The 25,515-nt window shown below is 37.6% G+C and overlaps 1 protein-coding gene across 11 annotated transcripts in view; it reads right to left on the bottom strand.

The window, feature by feature from the left end:
* LOC102109397 (poly(rC)-binding protein 3-like) overlaps positions 1-25,515 on the bottom strand; it is a 505,286-nt gene that overhangs the window by 398,830 nt on the left and 80,941 nt on the right. For all 11 annotated transcript variants that reach the window (XM_088065654.1, XM_088065665.1, XM_088065659.1 and 8 more), the window contains exon 2: positions 3,076-3,213. The gene's annotated coding sequence lies outside the window, so the exon portion shown is untranslated. The remainder of the gene's footprint in view (positions 1-3,075; positions 3,214-25,515) is intronic.

A 25,515-nucleotide genomic window follows, 5' to 3' on the forward strand; every position in this document is an offset into this window, starting at 1 on the left:
CACCTCAGCAACAAGATGTTCATCCCAAGTTCAAGAGCCCTTGTGAGCCTGATACAGCACCTAAATCCCAAAATCTCAGATTAGGCTTATTTTCTATGGTGCAGCTGGAAGAAGTAGTATCCTGTACTACACAAGCGTAACTTGGAACACTCACTTGAGTGTGAGTGATCCCATTTCCAGGCTCTCCCCACCCTGAGGCAGTGTGAACATCGCCTCTCCAGCAGAACTACAAGCTGGTTTGGAAAACAGGATCTGGAGCTGTTTCACTAGACATACTACAGCCCTGCCAGAGCAAAGTTGCAAATTTCATGCAGCAGGAAGAAAGGAGAGAGAGGATAACACTGCCCAGTGGCTGGGCAGCTTGGAAAGGGAGGGAAGAGACATTGGTTTCACAGAAGCAACAAGGTCCCACATATCTGTTGGGCAGCTATGGTGACCACAAATCCTGATGAGTCCTTTTAAAAAATCCTGCTTTGGGGACCTACCTCTGGAGAAGGGCCTGGACTCCACAGCCTGTAGGCACTGGGCTCTGGTCAGCCTTTGCTATGGGCTATTTCAAGGCTGCTTCTGCTGCATTTGCAGGTTTACACCCAATTCTGGCATGCACTACAGAGGGAGATTGTGTGTCCCAGCTCCCTAGCTTTATTGACCCTTCTTGGGACTGGCCACTGAAGACACCTGTTTCAGCCCTAAATAAGACAGCAGAGAAGCACAGAGGCTACATCCTGCCCTTTGTTCTCACAACTAAAGCACTGCTGGCCCAACAATATAAACACATCACAATTCTCCCACCAACTGCAGTGGAAAGTGTATTGCATCCTCTATGCTTTGATTTAACTCTCCTCTGTATCTTGCAGCTCAGAACAAAAGTGTTGTCCTTGTGACAAATTTCCTTCCTGTAATAATACAGACACTAACAACAATGAGGGAAAGAAAAAAAACACTAGAGAAGAAGTGCATTACTTAGACAAAATAATAAACCATAAATCACTACAGTGACAAGATTAAATGTGAAACCTCTAATTACACATTTAATCATTTGCCAACATCTTATTTTCTTGAAGTAATGTTCATGAAGCTTCAACAAGATTTGAATTTGAAGTTGATTTCTTTCATGTGTGAACTGCAAAAGCAATATGCATAGAAATGGCTTAAAGAATAAAAAGATTATTAACTTTAATCTTCAGCTGTGTTGACATCTGACTGAACACCTTTAGTGCTCTCAGTCACACTGGCCCTCATTTAGTGACATCACTGTGTCAAAACATATCAAACCCATCTCCATTGCACAGATACTGTATAAAATAAAGTAGAAAACTAAGGGCCAAATAAGCAGTGGCTTAAAAAGTAGGATACTTTATTAAAATGAGAGTGTAATAACATTGCTGAAGAAGACACTGTTGTTTGTGAAGTATGGACAAACCTGTGCCCCCAGGCAGTATCTGCTCCACTGCCTTTTCCACAAGGAGGCAAGAAGCAGCTGCTAGAGCAGAAAAGTGTCTCATCAGCATCTGAACACCTTTTCCTATGGATTTTAGAGTCCAGAAACACAGAGCAGAGCTATTTGTTGCTCTTGGGTTCAGAGTGGCCCAGGGAATTACCTGATTTCTGTAAAAATTCTGTGCACCAAGGTCATCTTCCAACACATTAGAAGAGTACTTACTGAAAACAAAGTAACCCAAAGCACAACACAAAGCAAAAATAGCAAAATTCTCCTTCTTCTAATGGGAACATAAGGCAAAATCCAGACAACCTTTGCATTTAGAGAAATGCCCTTGAAGAATGTGGAGTCAGAAAGTGCAGACTTTCATCAAAATCAGAATATTGCTTATATGCTACGAAAAACAGTCTAATATACTGAATGCATCACCTAATATGAATTGTAAAGGCACTGTTTTACTGCTACGTTTTGCTTCCCCTGCAACAGAGCAGTTGGAATTGAAGGAAAAGCTCTGGAGTGCCTTTTATTTTCTTTTATTATGTTGTAGGCTTTGGTTAGCTGTCTTATGGTTCTTAGCCAGGGTGGATCTTCACACAGCCAAAACTGTAATTCAGCTGCTTTTTTTCCTTTCTAAAAAACAATTTAGACTAGGCTTGAGTTCCAGGGAAGATGGGGTTGCTGTACTCATGTTTTTCACCCCAGCAGAGGGGACTGAAGCATATGGGGCCTGGCCAGTGTTTAGGGTGCAGAAATATGCAGGACCAAATACAGTGGGGAAGCACCAGCCACTCCAGTGGAGGAGGGCAACATCTGTATTGTGTCTTTTGCAGAGACACAAACCACCAGCCAGAGAACGCTGAGGTAATCTTCGGGTCATATTTTCTGCCATGTTCGTCCATTTCTACTTGTATCATCCTTTTGAAAAATAAGTCATCCTCTGTACATTTGGCTTTTGATTCCCTTACATTTGCTTTCTGGTACTTGACAGAACCCCTGACTCACTGCTGTGAACTGGAGGAAATGTTCCAGAACCTGCTACAGTCTCTGCTTCTACCACCTTTTGAAACTGGCAAAGCCAGAAAGAAAAAAGGATAATTTAATCAGGTTGTGACTATCACATAAGGCTACTGCATGTTTGTTTCTCAGCTAGGTAAATTTTTTTATTGTGTTTTGGAAACAAGAAAAGGTTGCTTACAAAAAGCAGGGAACACAAGCCAACAAGAATAGGGATCTAAGTACAGTCAGCACAGGGAAAATGAGTTTTCTTTCTTTCCTCTTTTGGATCTCTGTTTGAATCATGAAGAGTTTGAACTGATTTAGTAATAGATATTTCTGTTTCACATACCACATCTGAAAATGGCTTTAACAGCACAGCGTGCATTAAGCCCCTCCTCCCTCTACAGAACTGCCTGTCTATGAAATCCATGTTCAGTGCTTATACTGAATAATAGGAGGTGTTTGGCTTAGTGCTTCTGAATGCACGTGAGGCACCAGTCAGTCCTGGAAATATGACACATTTTGATCTCCTTTTTCTCAACAATTACTGGATAGATAATTCCTGAGGCAATGCTTAAAGCAGGTTCACTCATTGTGTACCTGACTAAGACACATGGTTGAGATGACAGGACACTTACCCTGCCAGCCAGATGATCTGTAGGTCTCTGGAGTTTTTCTCTCTGCCTCTTCTCTACTCCACTCATGCATCAGGTTCCTTAGAGATGTGGGACAGCCAAGTGAATTTACTTTTCTTGTTCTTGGAGTAAGATAGTTACCTGTGACAGAGAGGATAAAGAGACCAAATGTGGCATATGAAGGCACTGGAACAACAATTTCCAGTCATACTGTAATTCAGGTAGTTCTTACCTCCTGCCTTCAATACTAGCCAATATTGAGGAATAAAAACCCCAAGAGTTGATTTAAAAATAAACAACCTGGGGGAACTACTGTTTAGTAAGGGTCAGAATTTTTCATACCCTATTTAGTTGTAGAGAAATAGTACATGTGAGGAGATTTTCAGTGGTTTAATTAATTTGACTAGTTAACAGATCACATTTCAAATAGATACATTTAGTGAGATGCATTTATTTTTAGTTTCTATCCCACTGTTCAGATGCTACAATGATCTGTTCTGAAATATTAATTCAATTTCACCATTCTACACATATTCTCTTCCCTGTACCCTCTCTAAGCTATTTTTTCCTACTGCTTTTCACTCCAGAATGTCCAGAATGAAGATTATCCACTGGTATTATGATTTTTTTTTTTTGTAATACCTTGTCCTGGGGTGACTTTATGATACTGGTATCCCCAATCGTCTGGTTTATGTTATATATTAAGTTCTGCACCTTTAAGACTGGCTTTGAGAGCAAGAGAGGGAGAAGAAGAGGCGCGCAGTTTGTGTTAAGGAAAAACATCATTCCCACACATCCCGCTCCTGGACTGTGGTGTCTGCAGCACGGACAGACAGCGGGACAGAGCTTCTCTCTGGCTTTTAGTTAGTTCTAGCTAGCTGAGGCAGAGGAGTTCCCTGGACCTTTGTTTGTTTTTTCCCAATTTTCTTGGATCTGTGCAAGCCTGCTCTGGACTGAACACCCAGCCAAACCCCGGGAGCTCACGCCTGTGGCCCACCGGGGCCTGGGCCTCGGCACTTTCCAGCGACGGAGGGACTGATAAGAACCTGAGCGAGCCGAGCTACACTACATGAAAAGGACTTTTCTTCTTAGATTTGCCATCCCATCGAACAGCGAGAGGTTTTATTATTTAATATTACTCAATTTCTGTTAAATAAACAGCTTTTTCCACTTCTCCCCATTCTCCCCAAGGAATTTTTTTTTTTTTTCCTTTTCCCAGACCAGTTGGTGGGGAGGGGCATTTCCCTGGGGAAATCCCCATTTGGAGTTTTCCTTCCTAATTTGCCCTAAACTAAGACATACCTATAGACTTTTTCCTCTTTAAGGATGAACTGCTTAGGCCTAAATATATTTCAAAATTATGACAAAGCATTTCTGTTTCCCTCTTTTCATCCCTGTACCACCGAGTGAGTTGAGGGACACGAGTTCAAAACCAAGCGTAATAATCACCTATATCACTTTTCTACTCCATTTTCTTCAAGAATAAATCTGGTAAAGAGGTGGAAGAGGAGACTTTGGAACACATGTGCTGGTCATATCCTCTACAACCACTGGACTGCAATAGGTCAATGAGAGAAAAGCAAACATTCAAACCCCAAACATGCTGCACTTAAGAATATTATAAAAAGCAGAAATGGGTAAATGTCTAGAACCTCTCTGAATAATTTTTCTGTTTTGTCAGCTGAATAGACAAGATACAGAAGTAACTGAGACAGAAAGAAACCAAGAATAGGTCATTATTTTAATTGCCTCACAAAGTTTAAAACACAAAGGACTTTCACTAGGGGTTACTTTGGAGAAAATTGGAAACTTCTCTTCAGAGAGTTTTCTATTAAAGGTCATGGGTATCAAAATCTATCGTCTCACTTTAGATCAGTTATAAAGCTACTATAAATAAAGTCTCCTGTATGGCACATTGTCATTGATTCCCACTTCAGTGTAATCAGCACTGCAGACACAGGAAATTCCTAAAATAAACAGTAGTATTCTCTACTCACTGCACTTAAAAAGGAGTCAGGAGCTCTGTATTTATATTTTAAGATATTCATTGCAATAAGTAATTCATTGTAATTTAAGATATGCATCATACTTGCTATAGAGCAAATTATTTTATTATTATTTCAATGAACAAATCTACTGTATCAAAATACAGTGTAGCTATGACAACAGTAATTCATAGTTTACCACTGTCTTTACCACTAAGTAATTTGGATGAATTGTTTTTTGATAATAAAAATATGATAATGGGCAAGCAGTAGTGTTAACATTTACTGTTCTTAGAACTAGGCCAATGTCTTCTATGACACTTGTAAACACATCAAAATATCTTTCTTGGATTAAAGCTGGAAAATACAGTTTCTATTCTACTGAAGCTACTAAAGAATTCACATGGTGACTGCTCCAAAATTCTGGGCAAAAGAAACCAGACAAAAACAACAAGATAAAAAAATATAAATATACTGTAATAATTTTATTCACATGCAAAAGAAAAATCATGCTAAAAAAGTCCCTTGTGGAAATAGATTGCTTTGATAGCCTTCACCTTACCCCATATATCTTGCTGAAAAAGATTTGGGAGTGTGAAGATGGAAGAACAAAATATACAAAACAAATATTTGCCTCAACCTTTTTGACAGCTCCAACTGAAATGTGTCTCCTGAAAGCCAAGACAGCAAAAGGGGCCCAGAAGGGGAAGCTGATTGCTGAAAACAGCTTCCCCAGTGCACTGGGACCTCCCAGGTTGCCATGTGGGAAGTCACGGAGGCACAGCAGATGGACAGCAGAGGATGTAGAGGCTGGGAGGGCTACTTGGGAGCAATGGAGAACTTTCTGGACTGCTTGGATGAAACTGGGGAAGCCAGACCTCAGCTGGATTTGAAACTGGTGAGGAATATGATAAACAAAAAGTTGAGCTTCTAGGAGAACAAAAGGAAGTCTGAGAAACAGGTTGTTCAGGGAGAAGCTGGCAAATCTGCCTCCTTGTAGGTACTCTGAATTCAGCAGGACAAGGCTGTGAGTGGTGTTATCTAATTTTTTCTTAGACTAGGACATTGTTGATACGCCCCAGAGCCCTCCAGAAGTCTATTCTAAAAACCAAATTGCTGTTATTCAATGACATAATTTAATTTGCCTGCAGTTTTCTTCCCTCACAATAAAAGAAGGGTGAACATAAGAAGAAAAACCAGATGGAATAAAAAGTAAAAATTGATCTCATCGTTAATAATATTCTCAGAGAAAGAATACTGAATTTGAACAACCACGAAAAAATGCAAACAGGTAAAACTATTAGACTGTTACTAATTACAGCTTTATTTTATCTTTCATTCTTTATTACTGTATGATTTTGTTAGCCATTCACCTTGTTCTGCTTTTTTCCTTTTACTGAATTAGTGCAAACTGATGAAAGAAAATTCACGGATTCCCTAGTTCTCATCTGGTTCTTGATTGATCATGTTTAGGTAGGTGTTGGGATTGATTAGCCAAGTTTGGAAGGCAGCCTTTCCTGTGCCACATAGTGTCAGTTCACAAGTGACCTTAGAGTAGGTGGCAATGCACAAAACATGGAGATTTTGAGTCCAGCCTTCACAAGAGAGCTAACAGGGGCCTTTCATTTCACCTGATGTTTCCCTGAGCCAAAAACTTCCACTGTACCATGGGATGGCACCAGATTATAGGCACCAAAATTTTTCCAGGTGCATAGTCCATCTGTTTCTCCCTCTTTGCCTCTTCATGTTCACCCAAAAAAATGCAAGAATTTAGCACCATGCACTTCTCAAGCCTGAGTAAGCAGCTTAATTATTCAGACAAAATAGCATTGATTTGAAAGTGTCTGAACAAATGAAATTCAGGCTTGCCAAGCTCATTGAGAAGGACAGCCAACCTGCTCAGGGAATTTCCAATTGTGTTACTTACAGTTCTTGTTTCTTTCTTTTATTTCAGGGTCATTTGATGCAATACAGAGGAAATTCTGGCAAAGCAATCACACAGCTGCTTTTGAAATCAGAGGAGACTTTGCTAAAGAGGCAGACCTCCAGCTTCCTCTGAATTCAAGAGCAGGCTCTGTGCACCCAAAGACAATGCATGAATCAGGGAAGTTGACAGTCGACAGTGATAAAAAAAATAAAATAGTAGACTCAATTCAGCACCCACTAAAATGAATGGGACCATTATGTCTGTGAATGAGCTACCCTTAAACATGAAGTAAATATCACACTCTTTAGTTGACTCCTTCTTGGACCATAAATTCAGGTTTCCCTAATGTCATTATGTCATTCTACAGGCTCATTTTTTTTAATAAGCCATGTCTTTTTTTCTTCAGTATTTCCAAGGGTAAGAATTTAGACAATGGACAGTCATATTCCACAGTAATCACTTTTATCACAGCAGTCCTGCTACAAAATAGAGACCTTATTATACTCCATTTACTAAATGTAGATAGGAATCAATTTCTCAGGCTATAAATGGAGAGTATTACTCATTATGCTTTTTGCTATGATAGTTGAACACCAATGAGTTGCAGATCCAACAAATATCCAAAAATGGCTATGCAAAAAGCCCTAAAATTAATTTCTTGACAGATAATAACTAATGCTGTACACACCTACTCTTTATGTTATGAACAATACATACACTATATTTATGCAGGAGAAACCAGTATTTAAAACTCTTACATTTATCATAAAAATAGATTTTATTACAAAAAACAGTACTTTGCCATAAGAGATTTACAACTGATTAAAAAGGATGGCTTGTCCTAAAACACTTACATGATTGCATGCAAAGAAAACAGATGGTCTGTGTAACAGTAATTTGATTTCTTCCAGTAAACATTACTCACGATATAGAAAATGCTTATTCTGATCTACTTCAGAATGATGTGTACACTTTGCCTCTCTCTTTAAATGGAGCCCGTAATTCTGTTCAAGAAACAGCACTGCAGCTCTTGTTTCCCAACAAATCAAATAAAATCAGGTTGTCTAATGCATCATTCCTCACTTAAGAGCCTGACAACACAAAGATTAATTTTAACTTTTCACTCTCCCAAAAGTGCTTAACATAATGCCATGCTCCCTACTCATTTAGTCCTTTTTGTAACCTTTCTTCAGGATGAAAAAAGAATATAATTTCTACCTTCTGAGAAGAGTATCATAAGCCAAAATTCAATGTTTATTCTCTTCTGGCTGCATCTAACATTCTTCTCCTTTATATAACTGCAGGTACATAAGAAGGAGGGAAAAGTCTTGCTGGTGATTCTTCATCTGTCCACCTCAAATTTTGTCCTATCTCTTGAGTCACACCAAGAATGCTGCTCGGGGAAATTCAGCACCCACATTTCCTCTGCTCAAGCTTTCTGCTTCCCAAACACTGGATGAAAAGCTGCCTGCCTTTGCAAGGCAGACAACCCTCATGGGGGGTCGTTTAAATCACTAAAGTTCTTAGGAACCAAACCACGGATGGGAGCTCTGTCACTTGCTCACACAGGATAATGGTCTGGGGTGATAAAGGTTTTGTGTTGCCTTTTACAGCTCTTTTTGCATGGGATTAATAAAAACAGGTCTTTCTCAAACACACAAATTTAACCCCTAAGAATGCATCCTTAAATCTTTTCCTGTATTTCACAGGGACTTCACACCTGGGTATGTTTCGTCATCTTCAGGTAATAATATTCCTGCTGGAATGTAACCCTATGTGTCATTACCTTGTCTTGTTTCATTACTGTTGCTTCACCTGACTGGCCTGGACTTACCCCAGCCAAATGAAGTAAGGGCACAATCCTATTAAATGCCTGCTGGGAACACCCTAAGCTGCCACTCTTGTCAGTGGGAATTAAGGGTTCTCAGAGCATTGTAACAGGTACTCAGACCCTTGAGAAATTGGACTCTTAATTAGATATTCCCTCATGACATTGTGTGATTATTTAATGTTCTGACAAGATGCCTCAGCAATCTCACAGGCCCCGAATTAACTATCCTAGAAGAGCTCTTTGCCAACTGCAGCTCTGTGAAACCTTTGTCATGCTTGGCCATGGAAGCAAATTGCATTTCATGGAGCATATGAAACGATTTACCCAATGAATTGCCTGAATTATATATAACATGAACTACCGGCCCGGCTTGACATGTCCAGTTTTAAATAGCTGTTCCTTTTTTTGTCCCTTTCCTCTTCCCTTGTGTGTGCCCTCCCTGCACTCTCCCAAGCACACTTTTTATTGTCCCACTTGCTGGCAGAGCTCAGTAGCAGCAGTGGCAACAGCAGTCCTTGTGGCAACATGGGATGATTCATCACACAGTCTACATGAGGCAGATTAATACTGCCAGAGCAGTCCCTTATTATGAATTTCCTTTTCTCTGTCTGGCTCATCTGCATTATAATATTTGTTACTCACATGTAAATTTTCAGCTTAAGCCTATCCTTCCAGGGGTTGCTGAAGCTTTTAATCTATGTTGACAAGTTAAAAAAAACCCCAACAGAGTAAACATTTCTGCCTTGCAGCTGATGCCGTGTTATCAAACACATCAATAAAAGCTACAGTAAGCATGAAAAACAAAGCATAAATAGACGAAAGTAGTGCTAAATTATATAGAATATCACATACAAATGCACAAAACAATGGTCATCTTTTCATCATTCCCTATGCATATCAGCTTTAGGCACAATCACCTCAGGGAAAGGACATAGCTTTAGATGTCTTCCACAGGAAATTTAGCATTCTGATTACTAAAGCCTGGCCCAAGTACGCAAACTTAAGGCAATTAACAATCAATACTCATCTCCCATCCACTTTGTAAAAAAGGAAGATAAAGTTTTTGGACCACCTACCCTAAATCCTGCAAGAGCTAAATACCCACCTCAGGCCCAAGGACTGTAGTCAGGGCATATCAGATACCAAAACTGAAACGTGAGTTGCAGGTAAAAAATAATAGAAACAATGACTGTCAAGAGAGGCATTAAATGACATGCCAAAGGTTGTATTTTTAGGAAAAGTTTTATTAAACCTTGAACTTTTCTGCCCCTGCTGACTTGCAACATACTTTAAGAGACAGCTAGGAAGACATAACAGCACTTGCATGCTCTCTGCTGTGGGTTGTAGTTCCTTTGCTTGCAACTGTTTTTTAAGAGGTGTATTCAAATTCACTTTCTGTTGTCAAAATTTCTATTAAGTCTAAATCAAACAATTTGCAGACATGCAGTCTCTCCCAGTCCTTCTCCCAGCCCAGACATGGCTCTTGCTTTACCTGCTTACATTTAAGGAGCTTTTTTAATCCTCATGTTGTTAATATTTTCATCAACGACGCTTCTTTTTTTTTTTTTTTTTTTTCTGTGAGGCTTCAACACAACCTTAATTTGTGTATCACAAGCACCATCAAATCCACTTCCACAATGAGGAATCAAACTTTAGATAAATCATTCAACCAACCAGTTTCAATGATAACAAAACCAGGTCCTTGAGTGCTTTATGCATTCCAGCAAGCATCTGCTTTGCCAGGAGTGGATTAAATAACACTACCTCTATTATTCTAATAGTGTGGGAGATCATATAAAATATTTATATCGTGATCTGCAGGCAAAATGCCTACTCTAAATTATGCTCCACAAGCTCAGCAAGATATTATATTGATAGAAAAATACCTCAGTTTAAATAATTGGGCAATTTTAGTTATTCCTTATTCTATGAATCTCATGTAATTTTGCTGTTTCCCCCTTGGGAATGCTATCTATTTTAGTAAGTACTATTTTCCACGTTCAAGGGTTTCCTGTGTACTAGTACAAATATCTCACCCACATAATACTGAATCACAGGGCCAACAGAGAGGTAACTAGAAAAAACACAAATGCTGTCAGTGCAGGTCAGTGTTCTGCCTGAGCTTCTTTATTGCATATCTGTAGGCTATCAGACATTTTTTACTACATAGCTATGAAGAAATTTGCTTAAGGCTGGATTTTCATTTGACTTCCAAATTTGCAAAGAAGGTTTTTATAGTTATTTGTCAAAATGTATTCACAAACCCCCTTCTTTGTGGTAAGTAAAACCGAACTACATGGGCAGGAATAATGTTTGTAAATACTAAATATTGTCTCTCTTCAGAGCTGTGTTTTTTGCTTTACATGGGTTACTCCAATTCGCTATGTGTACAGCTGCTTTAGGATCACAGGCTCATTCTCAAAGAAGTCACTTTTTTCAGCTGGCTGAAGTCCTAACTCGAATTTTGAACACAAGAAGCACTATGTTTTCCCCACATTTGATGATTATACAGTGCAGGACAGTTAGCATTAGATTCTGCATTGAGCTAGGAGCAGTCTATGTGTGCTTGTGATGTTCTGCTTTGAAGATTGGTATCTCCACTAACAGCTGAGGTAATCTGTAAAGGAGATGTCCAAACTAATGGCATTTTTAGTGGCCTTGGGGAATCTTCTCCACAGGCTGTCACATGTGGTCTTGTCTGCACTTAGATTCAATGACTACTGTAGCCTGGTCTTGCTCAACTCAGTTCCCAGTGTGCAATTTCTTTGACAAAAGCAGCCTTACAATACTGCTGTTGGTATGTAAGGTCCACCTCCCTGAGTGAATGGACATGCTTTGCCCTTCAGCTTTACTCCCATTTGTAAGAGCAGATGTGGACAGGGGCAGCAGGAGGAAGGGACGCTGGAAGGGTTTTTCTTGGCCCTCTTGCTCTTGTCAATTCTGTCTCAGGTCCAGCCACACTACTCAGCAGAGACATGTCTGCAAAGCCCACATCTAACAATGAGAAACACAGAATACAGAACTGCCTGTTTTTCCTAATCCCTCCTCACTACTTGAGTCTGCTCCTTTATTTTGTAGGCATCTCCTACTGCAGTGTCCTCCAGAACTTGCTCTTCTATCTGTACCAATATATTTGTAAGTAAATATTTGCATTTCCCCTCACTGGTCTGATTTCTTCCCTTTCTCAACCTGCTCCTCATACTGACCCTCATGTTCCTGCACTCCCACCAGTCCTTTTCTCCTTTTACTGTCTCCAGTAGAATAAAGAAATACAGCTAGAGAAGAGATCAGTGGACATCCATAACCCAGTAAGAACTCATCCTGTGTATTAGGTTTCCAGATGGTATTTCAATACAAATTTAACACCTCCCTTACCAGTGGCTAGTAAAGCACTCAGGCAAACAGCACCCTCTCTAGCCTACTGCTTTAATGATGCTTAAAATTCTTAAATAAAACAGAATCAGTTCTCAATCATTCCAAGTATAGAAAGCAGTTTTGCACTGCTTTTTTTTCTCCAGTTACCATCCACTATAAATACACAGAAATTATCAAATTAATTTTGCTTATGACTCAATAAATACATGCAATAATACACTTCTCAGTAAATAGTTTTTATTAAAGTAAAACAATATAATCATCCAAGTACTTAAAATAATTCATTCTAAACTTGTTACATGACTGAGACCCTAAAAGCATCTTCACAAATCTATTCCTTCTCTGTCTTGGACACAAATCAAGGAACAAGAGAAAACCCTCCTGCCTTAAGCAAGCATTTGCCCTGCAGCAAAATAGAAGAGGGAACCCTTCCCGATATTCCTGCAGAAGTAGCAAGGTGTTTGATTTTCACTTCCATTTTAATCTAGATATGTTTTCCCTCACTTGTATAGACATAACCTTAGCATCAGTCACACTGCTGACTATTTAATGCTGTTTGCTCCAGACAGTAAGCAACTCCAGTCGTGGCCAGACTGTCCACAAGCCTGAAGCCTATGTAAGAACTGCATTTAGCATAAAATTTCAGGTAGACTGCAGTAGTCCGATATTGTGTAAGTGAAAAAACAGCTAGCCCAAGAATGTGCAGTCCCACATCATGATTGCACTCAGATGTGAAGCTGAGCTGTATTTACATTCAAACAGCCTGTTTGACATTTGGATGCTTTGCAGACCAAGGGGGCAGATAAGAATTCAAGTCAAGCCAGGCACTTGGTTACTTTATAGAGCACATCCCAAGATGGAAAGGATGGTTGAAATTTTGCATCTGTTCTTTTGAAGACCTGGTCAACAAATACAAAGGAGCAAATAAAGACCAAACATTTGAGTAAGGACAGCTGTGTCAGACAGCTGAGGAGAGGAGACCTATTGTGCTTTAAATTTCTTTGCTCTGTGACCTTTGGTGACAACATGTTGCCAGCAAGTGGGATTCTATTGATGCAGTCCTGGCAAAAGAAAAACAAGGTTCCCCAATAATGAGTTTAATATTAAAACTTGTTCAGAGAGCGTTTTTTTTCCAGGTTCTCACTGGAAGTCATGCTTGGCTTTATGGCTTGTCACAGCTGACATGATTCCTAATCAGAGCTCCTTTAAAAACCCAGTGAATAGATAATAATATCTAGAAAACTAGGACATTAAAACTTTGATTCACATTGCACATCTCTCTAGTCTTATCATGCATTATGCATAGCTGTACTGTATTTTGTAGGAAACTGCTGTGACGTGTTTTCAGTATGAGATATATGCATGACTACAGTCCACAGCATATCAAAACACAAGATTCTGATCTGTGGAAGATGTTCACATAATCAAGCAAAACTTCAATACAGGAACATTTTGCCCCAAACCAGAAATAGTTTTGGTTGATAATGAAACAGTTGGATTCCATATTAACACAAGCATATTTTGTGGGAGTTATAGTTTAGGTGCCTCAGCAGCTGAGTGTCAAGGAAAATTAGTTTCTCTAAAACTCCAGTTTGCCATGTGAAGTCTGTCATTGGAATTAATCAAACTCCAGTTAGTATGCAATAAAGATCCATAGCTGCCTACTTTTATCGTGTTAGTTTTGCTTTTTAAAGCAATGGTAATTATTGATAAATTGGTATTGACTCTGATCTCTTTAGCTATTATGTAGATAAATTTTCATCCTTTTAATTTACTTGGCAGTGTTAATATCATATCCCCACTTTAATGATGTGACTGAATTTAAAGATTCATAAATTCATTACTACACTACATATCAAGGTTAAAAGAGGGAGAATTCCCTTATCAGTATGAAGGACTCGTACAGTTTACAGCAATACTAGATGAAATTACCCTTTTGTCTTTCAATAGCAGAAATCTCCTGCAGTGGCAAATGTTCATAATGGACTGTTTAATCTTTACAATCATCTGAAAAGCATCTAATTCAATTAAAGCTTTAGGGCAAAGTGATCTCTCTTTTAACAATTAAATATTTATGTTAACACACATATCACTTAATTGGCATAACATATCAAAGGATATTAAATGATTGTACAGTGTGCAAGGACTGAAAAAAAGGCTGTAGCACAGGTTTAAAAGCCTTTTCTCTATTAAACACTAAATAAAAAATTGCAAGAGTGACAAAAGGCATCAAAGATACAATAATAAGCAAGAATTAAGAAAATTGTGAATTTAATGATCACTAGCCCTACCACTATGCTAACTGCTGGCAGTACAAGCTGTATGACAAGTCACCAGAACTGCTGTGTTCACAAAAGCCACATTAACTAATGCTGGAACTGAGGGAAAGAACAGGAGCAGAGATTAGAGAGCTCTTACACTCAACAGTAGGTCTGTGTATTCTTGGTCATTAATCACTGCTGAACACTTGATTCCAGAGCTGTGCCAAAGAAGCTGTAAGTGGCACAATACAATCTATGTCAACATGAACAGTATAACGAAACAACATTTACAGCCTACATCATCTTAACAGAGATCAAAAGGATGTATCACATTTTATTCAATTATCTGGCAGAGCCACACAGAATTTAAATATGAGAAAGCAACACTAATTGGAAACAAAATTTTCAGGCTTTTTTATGCCTTTTTCCTAGGGAATTAGAACATATCTGTGAAGGGGAGGAGGTGAGAATTTGTCTGAATAGTTGCTAAAATTAACTTAAATGTGCAGTTACAGGCCATGTCTTCAGTTAACAAGGACTTACTGATACCATTTTATTTAGTGACAAGTTGACTTCTACACTACCAAGTAGCTCAATGGGGAACAATCAAGCAATTTAATAGGGAAAGATATTAAATTAACCTATTACATACTACATTTTGTAGTCTTACAGGGTCTACTGTTAAAACCACTTTTTTATCTTTTTTTATTTTATTTCTCTATCAAAGGAAAAAGAAAAAAAAATTTACTTGTGTAGTCAGTCAGTACCACTTCAAGGGATTAGCTGTGATGTAGATATGTGTGATTACCCATTTATACAGCCATTTGGAAGTGTAAAAGCTGTTCATTGATGTTGCAAATATTAGCAAATAAAGCCTGTTTAAGCTAAAGTGTCAACACTTTAAGCTGGCATGAACAGATGCTGCTACCAAATGTAGCCCTGGATCTCTCAGCTAACATTGCTGCCTCTGTGGGTGTAACCCACGCTGGTTCTTTCCAGAAACACTTGTGGTAACACCAGAGAAAATACAAGCTATGTAATAAAGCAGTTGGGTGGGAGGAGGGCAGGATCTCTTCCTTCAGCAGCAGTAGAAGTATAAAATTCTTGATCTCATGTCCACCCTCTCTACTAGAAGCACAAAAAGAAGCAAACCCGAAACCAGAGGAACTCTTCATTCTACATTCCAGAATTATCTGCCACACCCAACCAAGAGTGTACTTCCAACTATTTCCTAGTGAAAGAGGAAATTATGACATCTTGTCAGAAATTACAGCAACAAACATTTTAGAATTGAAGCTCTTATAGGAAAGCATACCAAAGGATGAGTAACAAGTATCTAGCAAATAAGGAGAGCTATGTCTGTGAGAAGGGAATATTAAAATGGAGTTGTGCTGTGAAGAAACAAAAAATGGAGGCACAAGGTGCAAATCTCCTAGGTGTAACATCCCAAAAAGGAAACATAAAGTCATGTAAGCACCACTAGTTATTTTAGCCATATACTTCTCAGAAATACAGCCTGTGTACTCTCCCAAGGGTTTATTTTTAAAATTGTGTCAATATCTAATATTCATCTTAAACTTCAGTGAATTTGGAAAAGCTTGCTTCTTATACACGGCCTGATCACTACTACACTTACTAGCACTTTTACAGGAGCTGCTGTTTATGAATCTTTCCAACACATTTCTTTGCATATTCCTTTGGCTATTTGTAATGAACTTTCTCACAATGAATTCCTCTAGAGCTGATTATATGCTATTCATCAGGGTTCTAGGGCTATGTTTTGCAGTTAACAACACTTTTTTCCCCTGACCACCTTTAGAAACAGAAGGAAGTATACATGAAAGATTTATTAAGGAAACTTCAATCTAAGATGGACTGAGCAGTTGATGAAGGTTTTCTTCAGAAGTATAATGTGAAATGGCTGTACTTGATCACAATGTATAGTTCAGTATTCTTTGATAATAGCCAACAACAGATATTTGTGGTGATAAAACAATTAAGAATCAGTCAAATAAAGAAATTTTGTAATTATTGTGTTTGGGACTTTCTGAGCCTAGACTGTTTTTATCGTTATTCGTTCTTGAGACATCACTTTAAAAATATTTTTAAAATAAGCATTGAAACCATACATTCTTTCAGCAGTTTAAATAGTGTAGAAATAAGAGTATGTTTGTATGTTTTAAAAATTCTATAACTTCTTTTGATGACTTCTGTTTCTTATGTTACCAGAGACACTGAAGACTTGGTTTCCTTTAACAGTATGATTTCATATTCAACCATGTCATATCTCATAGTTTTCTGTTTTCAAAGGTGAAAAACTAGGCAATAAAATAATAGAGGATATTCAGTGCAGATAAATTCAAATGAATATTTACAGAGAATAAAATGCCCTTTTTACTCTTCAAATACCCTTCTAGGTCTGAACTAGGTGTTGTTGATGAAACAGATCTCAAAATTAGCATGCAAATTTTAGTGAAAACATCTTGTCAGTTTCAGTGTTGGTCAAAAAAGAAAATGTATTAGTATTGATAACCTGTAAAGGAACCTAAAACAAAGCAGAAAACAAATTTTATCAACTAGCAAGAAAAAACTAATAATAATTATATTAATAATAATATTAATATTGTTTTTGTTATTATTTGCTGTTGTTGTTCTTATGCTAATGTAACCAAATAGCCTGGCTCCATGCCTCCACTGATTCACAGAGTTCTGCTCCACACTCTGTGAGAAAAAACAGTAAGACACAACAAGGTATATATCATACACCACAGCAAACAGAGATCTCAATAGGATGGAAAGGAGGGCCAACAGGAATTGCATAATATTTAAAAAAGATATTTGTAGGGTCCTGCATCTGTGATGGAATAATCCCAAGTTCCAGTACAGGCCAAGGACTGCCTGGCTGAGCTCTACATCCTTGTAGCAATGAAACCAACCTGGGGCCTTGACTGCAGCGGCCAAAATAAACCCAGCAGATGAAAGTTTATCACTGCTTTGTTTGGTATTTGTTAGGTCACACTTGGAATATTGTCTCCAGTTCTGGACTCCCACTTCAAAAGTGAAGTATTGGGGATGGTTCAGTGAAGGGCCACCAAGCTGGTGCCCATTGGAAGGTGGAAGGAATTCAGCTTATTCAACTGAAAGGGAGGGGAAGTCGAATCACATTCTCTCAGTATCTAGAGAGGGGTTATAGAGAAGACGGAGACACTCTTCACAAGGACACAGCAAGAGGAAAAGAAGCGATGAGCATCAGTTGCTTCAAAAGGCAGTTTCATCAGGCTACAGGAAAAAGTTCTTCACTGCGAGAACAACCAAGCACTGGAACAGGTGGTCTAGAGAAATTGTGGAATCTCCCTTACTGAAAATAATTCAAGACTTGTTTTGTTGGGCCAATGGATAACTTAATCCAAACCCCTGCTGTCAGATGTAGGTGGGCTTAGATGACCTCCAGAGGCTCCTTCCAATCTAGGCCTTTCCCTGCTTCTGGATGGGAGGGCAGCAGGCATGATAAAATTTCTGAAGCAGCAGACCAGCACTTCTTAACAATGAAAAGGAAAAGACAGAGGACAGAAAGAGGGAAGACTGAGATTTACAGGATCATGAAAGACTCAGAGAAGATAAGTAGGGAACAGACTCAGCCTTTTTCACAGTACGGGAAGAAGGGGATATAAAATGAAATTTTCAAAGGAAAGGCTTGAAAGACAGCAAAGTTCTTTTACCCACAAAACATAACTGACCTGTGAAACACACTGACTTATATTTTCTGAGTATCAAAAGAATAAAGGGAATCAGAAATACATGCTAAAATGAGTCCATCAAAGGCTGTTGATAGGAAAGTTGCAGAATCAAACACTGGACAGGAAGTCACCAAGTACAAAAGTGACAGAACACAGATTATATGACAGCAAGGCTCATGGGATGAACTCAGGCCATTTCTGAAAGGATTTTACATATCTGGAAAACAGAAGTTCATGGGAAAAATGAGAATATTTTACATAAAAATGAGAATATTTTACCTAAAAAAATATTCTGATGTCTTTACTGCCATGTTCACCCTCAGGACATGTTTTGGTATTGTTGTTTTTGTTGGTGTTTGGTTTTTACCCCTGTAAAACCCCTGGGTTTTTTTTCTCTTTTCTTTCTTTTAGTTGTATTTTTTTTTAAAAAAAAATCTATTAAAAAGCTTAATTCTTTTCCTGAGGACAAAATTTAATCCCACAAAATAGATGAAGTTTCTAAAGTCTTGGATAGCTGACTACATGACAACCAACATTTGCCCTATTTTTTATTTTTTTAACTGAGGCTGGAAGCACTGAGATGGAAGAAGGATCATGCATATGATTACGGCAACAGTGGGAATTCTCCTGGCTTTACAAATGAGAACCATGGCTTACCACAGGGAAGCCACAGAATGCCTTAAGGCCCTGACTGTAGCAGCCTGTCTAAACCTGCTGTGCAGCAAAATTTGTTTCTTAAAATCCACAATTTACATCTTTTTGCTAGAAGGGAGGTTGCACATTTTCCTATTAAAAATAATAAAAAAAATAAAAGTAGTGGAAGTGTGGATTTTATCAGTAGCCTTTGCTAAGTGTTTATTTCTTCTAACTGAAAGGCTCCCAGGGAAACTTGACTTATTTGAAAGTGAAAGATGAGCTCACATGCATTTTGTTGCTAGCAAACAGATCAGAACATGATGCTGCAATGCTGCCCCATCACAGCAGAGCTCTGGTTGGATCATTTTCCCTGTCACACAAACTCACAGGTAGCTAAGGGTAGCTAAGTTGCTCAACCATAGCAGGAAGGGTGCAGGACAGGACAGCCATAACACACATCTCCTTTGGGATCAAAGAAAGAATGTCAACTGATTTAATTTCAGCCATAATTTCTTATCCTTCGTGTTTCTATAAACTAACGCGGGGTAGAAGTACTGATATCAAAATGTCCTTACGTTTTTACATATTGCTAACATTAGAAACTGGCCACTAAAATTGTTGCTTAAAATAAAATCTGTTTCTGAGAGGTCCAGATTTCATTGCTGCTTTTTTTTTTTTTTCCCTGCAGTGAAGTACCAAAATCAAATAGCAGTATTTTAGGATGATACACGACTTTCTATGTTCACAGGCATCCTGGCCCAACATTTTAACTGATTTTAAGGCTGTGCATTACAACCATTCTGTCAAAATATTGATAAGAAATCCAAACATACAGATTTGAGTCACTTACTTGAGTCATGGCTCAACCACTCGCTTCCCAAAATAAATAGCAGAGAATTACATTTCTTTCTACTTTGCTTTTTAAAAGTTCTTAAAAAAACAGAGGTCAATCATTGTGCCTGTTCATATATAAATGTCTCATTTGTCAGATCCATTGTGAAGCATCATTTCATTCTCTTGTTATCAAATGCTGATTCTTGAAAGGATTAAATTTTGCTTATATAAAAATCTCTGTACATTCAATGAAAAAGAAATGGAATTTTCTTTTGCAGATTGTTGTAAACAATTGTCTTAAAGTGTTGAAATTTGCTTTATTTCAAACCACTAAATTAATTTCCTATTGTAGGAGTTTGCAAACAGTAATTTATCAATTTGTTTTCATTTGTGACAGTCAATTGTGAACTTCAGCTGAGATATTCTCTGGGTTGCCTTGGTTTCATCATAGAAAGGAGACCTTTCTGTTTTCTGGTATGTTTGAATAGGCCAAGGAACTGGAAAAAGAATATCCAGCAGATTATCTGGATTTTAAATACACAGAAAAAAACCAAGAAAGCCATCCAACTCTACACACTTGAATGACAATGTTAATTTGGTGAAATTTAACATAGAAGTAGCAAATGTCAAGTTATGTGGATGACCATAAATATTGGTGTGTGGGGCAATGGATTTTATAAGATTTTTTTGAAAATCTGGGACAGAAACCTTAGAATCAATAGATTAAATAATGTTAATTGAATGCATGCACTGCTTTAAGATGTTCTTCTCACTTATAAAAAAAGTAAAATTATGAGTCAGTGATAGAATAAATAAATATACTACATCCTATATTCTACATAAATATAGAATAAATAAATATACTCTTTAGAAAAATTAAGAGAGCAATTAATTTAATCTTAAATTAGGATCCATTTAAATTGATTAAAAATTATTCTTTAAATAATGCTTTTTTTGTCAGTACAAATAAACCAGATTAGCATTATTCTAATTCAGTTTCAGATATCTTTGGCCCCATTTTTTTATTATTTGGAGTACATTTGACAAAGTGGAAAAGGTTTGTTGATTTGTTTCATTGAGATGATGAGCTATTATAAGCAGATAATCAATGAGTTTCAGATGTGATGGTCAGCTTCTTAACACAAACACAAAGTCAAACTTTGGAGAAGTACAGAACTGTTGTTTTTCTCCTGTGATCCTAACTCAAGTTGCCTTTTCAGTCACTATGAAGATAAAAAACACAAAATAAAATTATTGAGTGCTCTACAGCTCTACAGCTGCTGCATTTAAAACACCCCAAGGTGAATTTTTTTTTTTGTCAAATGGCTTTTAAAATTCATCTACGCTGCAGTAATGGAAGCATGCAGCAATTAATCACAAGCTAATTTTTTTAATGGAAGGCCTAGAGGATAAAATACTGACTTTTTCACTAACATCCACATATTAGCAACTGGCATCCACAAAATTCAAAAACTACAAAATGTTACATTCTCTCACCTTTTTTCTCTCAAGCTGGCAATCTGTGCCTAACACAAGAATTTATGAGTCAGCAGTTCATTTGCATGTTACCCCAGAAGATGAGAAAATTTTTATTTTTGTTTGGGTTTAGGGTTGCTTTTAAGGAGACTAAAAAAGGAAAATTATAATCAGGCTTGATTACTCTAAAACAACGGGTGCATTCAGATCATACACAATCAGTTTATCAGACCTGAAATGCAAGCATGTGAAAATGTATGCATTAGTTAATGTGCAATATTTCTAGGTATTTTACTTTCATGTTTCACTTAGGATGATATATTTTGAATACTGAAGAATTTCTATATATCAAAGTGATAAAATTCTCATCAGTGTAAGTTATTTGCTTTAATGCAATAGGTTGGTTCCTTTATCCAGTGTTTAGCAGGAGCTAATGTCTTTTTAGGACAGATCCTACCTGCATGTATACACAAATCTGCAGCATCCAAAATTCTACTTCATCCTGGCCTGTTTACAACTCAGTATCCTGACATTTCTTACAGGATTTTGTGTTTTCAAACATGATAAGGTCAATCCCCCACTACATCCATGAATCAGAGAAACATATGAAGCAAATAGTTTAAGTGGGAGCACTCTTACTTCCCTGACTCCTGAGCTGGTTCTCAGCAGCACAGTTTAATCCAGTACTGCTGCACAGCAAGAAATGACCACACCAAATGATGTGGTGGCAACACTGTCAGGGAGTGCAACATTTGTCCAAACTTGGAAGAGAAAATAGTGCAGTTCCCCAGATCTCCCAGCTATTTGTTGTTTGGCTGTGCTTTTTCTTCAGCACTTGCCTTCTCTGGGAACCTGGAGCAAGACAAAAGGCTAACCTGGCCATGGCTATCAGAAATCATGACTGGACTCAGACCATTGTCTGAGATATAAGTAAATTGTTCTGGTTAGATTTTCCTGCCTTTGTTTTCAGACCACTATACTCCTGCTAGAACTGCTATATTCCAACCACAAATACATTTTTAATTACCAACACTTACAGCAGATAACTCAATGCTCTGGAGTGTAAACCCTTGCTTTTTTCTCACCTCAAATCACATCATGCCATGTTCTCTTAGCCAACAATTTTGCTTCAAATTCACTTCTACCCTTCTTCCATGGGCTGAGCTTACTTCCTCCTTCTACAACACAGGGGAACACCAGGGAATTGTTTCTTTCCTTTCTTTTTGTATTAAGGAAAGGAGAGCAGGGTACAGACTAGCATTTGGTCCTAGGACGTGGGATGTCACAGCGGGGCAGTATTAGGCTAAATGCAGCTTCTCTTTCATTCTTTCTAAATATATTCTGCTGCACAAGGGAAGAAGAATACCTATAATGTGATTTAGTTAGATTATTCTAAATACTACACTGTAACCCAATTTTGTAGTCATTCTGAGCTCTTCTTCCCAGACAAGAGGTGATCCTCAGCAGTGTTTGTGATTTACATGCTAAAGTCAGTGAACTCCTGCTTGTCAGAAAAGAGACAGCTAGGTCATACCTTTTCACTTTTGGATTCTTTTCACAAGCTGGCAAACAATCTCTCTTCTATGTCTATTAATAATATGCCAGCAATACCTAAAATCATTTAAATTCTAGATTAGGGAGTGACTGCACTTGTGTTTTAGGAAGAAAAATATATTTTAATGCAACCCAACCTACAGAAAATGGTTTGGTTAATTTTAATAAAAACATTATTTATCTTGTCCCAAGCACCTTGCTCTCTACTAAGAGACTCTCTTCTATATTAATAAGGAAGAGGAAAAGAGAGTTTTTTTCTTCCTTTGAAGGTACGTGTAAGTAGATTTACTTTTCCACACAGAAACAAGCAACACATCAAACAAGCAGACCTGCTTCTAAAAAGGTTACTGCCTGCATCACCTTCCGTTGTCATAAAATTAGTTAATGCAAGAGCAAATGTGGGCCCTGAGAGATAAATTTGTCTTTAAAAGAAGCAAAAAATGGACTATATGAAGCTACAAGCAATGGTGAACCATGAAAGTTGAGTGCAAACAACTGACTGCCCAGCAGACATGGAAGCAAAAATGTGAAATGTGGTAAAGGTGGAATTGTCCACATTTCAACATTATGCGACCACTGGTTAAACCCTGTCTGTTGTTTCCCATTAAAGCAGATGATATGGATCAAATAAGAAGGAGAAGTTGAGTAAGGTCATAAATATTCCATTCCAAAACAGAAAAAAAGCAACAACACATATTACCTCTATTTCAAAAGTCAGTAACAATAATTTGACCTATGAGAATGTTCAGGATTTTGATTCTAAGTTTTGATATAAATGTCCTGAAACTGCTTCAAATCGCAAGTGAATTGTTACAGAGATAAAACCTTACTGAGATTTCAAGATGGAAGGCGTCAGAATTGAACTCCTTACAGACATATTTAATAGGATATGGTGAAGTCAGTGTTTCTATCAATAACTGCAACCAACTTAAAACAAAAACAATATAGAGAATAATACTTTTTCTTCATTTTACAATGGCAGTAACACAGAAAGAAGCTTTGCTTGAGTAAATAATATCCCTGATTTAGCCTTCAAGATAGCTTCAAGACTGCAGCTTTAAGGCTTCCTATTTAAGAGGATGTGTGGGTTTTTTAGTAGTGACATAAAAAGCATTGGAATTTTGTGCCATTTAAAAATCTAATTTCAATTTGGATTTTATTTCCTGCTAATAAATCTAGAATAACACTTTTATGTTGTTTGACAAAACTATAAAACTGCCCACGCATATATCAACTGCTCCTAATTAAGAGATGCTCTCACATGAACATTCCTCTACCCCCACAGAACAGACGTCATGTCATTTTACAATATCTAATTCTAAGTTAGCAATATCAGTAAAGCTGAATTACAAAAAACAAGCAGTTGTTGGCAGACAATATTAACAATTTGTCTAAACTGTTTTCCCGGTGATATACTTCTAATTCCTGTAACAAAAACCCTCACATTTAATCTGTGATTTATTCTCCAAACTTTGGCTTCAAAATCAATGTATTATTCCATTTTGGAACAGGAGGATGTGAAGTATTGTTTTTGGAGTTTCATATAAATTTAACATTTTAGGGAATTTAGGTCTCAGTGCTGCTTCCACTGAAGTCATTGGGAGTTTCTATACAGGTACTAGTGGGATAAAGAAATGCTATAGGATTCTGATGGGACAGGTTTAGATTTCCAGAATTATATCCTTTACTTCCAATGAATACAGGTAGAAAGTGGTCAGCTCATCAGAGCATTTCCACTGAACACCAACATACATATATGTACATACTAAAGCCAGAGATGGTCATGAACAGAAAAAGATTAAATATTTATTTATATAAATATTTCTGTGCACTCTTTCTTCCACCAGATTTGTTTCAGAGACAGAATGAAGAAGTGCTCCTTGGTGTTGTATTCTGTTGTTGAAATTAATATACTGTAATGTATTTGAATTGCTGGTGAAATGGAAATGACAATTTCCAAAGAGTTCTGGAGAAGGGTAAGTGCCGTGACAGCTTTGCTTAGGACTGTTACTGCCAGCCAGTTATGTCGGAGAAAGAAACTCTAACCTTTCTTAGAGAGGCAGAATTTCAGGTGGAAACTCCACCAAAACCTTCATCTGAGAACAAAGTGTAGTTGTCCACTCAATATCAAGCTTAAAATCAAAATTCCTCTTTTGGCTTTTCTAGGCTTTGGGTGACTTTCATTTTCAGTACAAAAGCAGTCAAAAGTCACTGCGTAATCTGATAGTGCTTGGTATCTGTCTCCCTAGGCCCTTTTCTTAAATTCATTCTCATCTGTATATGCATTAAAAATGATTTTTCATATTGTCCATGGATTTGTGATAACTATGCAAATATGCAACATTATTGCAATGTTTTTGTTTTGGCTCCTGATTGCAATCAATTGTTTATCTTTTTCATTGTCTGTTGAAGCAGCATATCCTAGACCTAATTAATGTTTCTATCAGGCAACAGGCAACATCCTCTACAGGCAGATTTCATTTGGGTTGTCAGAAGCAATACTGCACCAAATGAAAGCACTCTTAATGCAATTTTTGCACTGGGTTTTTATTTTTGCACATAGATTATTTCTAAGTTCCAAACTTAGCAGGGGTGCAGATTGTGTCTGGGGATGTGCATACATTAATTTGGAAAAATTAATGGAGCTGTAGATCTCAGTCCAGAAAACAGTAGGAAAAAAAAAAAAAAATCTGGCCTTCTTCCTCAATAAAAGAGGAAGACTATTTCAGTATTTCCAGTAAGGAGCAGTGACTGGCACCACAAGCACCTCCATCTAGGTAACACACAGACAGACTTTCATATCCTTGGGCTGGGCTTTTTCTTTGGC

The sequence above is a fragment of the Pseudopodoces humilis genome, chromosome 1, assembly GCF_049639895.1.
Source record: "Pseudopodoces humilis isolate 2021_Gansu_Grassland_sample_001 chromosome 1, ASM4963989v1, whole genome shotgun sequence".
NCBI classification, from domain to species: domain Eukaryota; kingdom Metazoa; phylum Chordata; class Aves; order Passeriformes; family Paridae; genus Pseudopodoces; species Pseudopodoces humilis.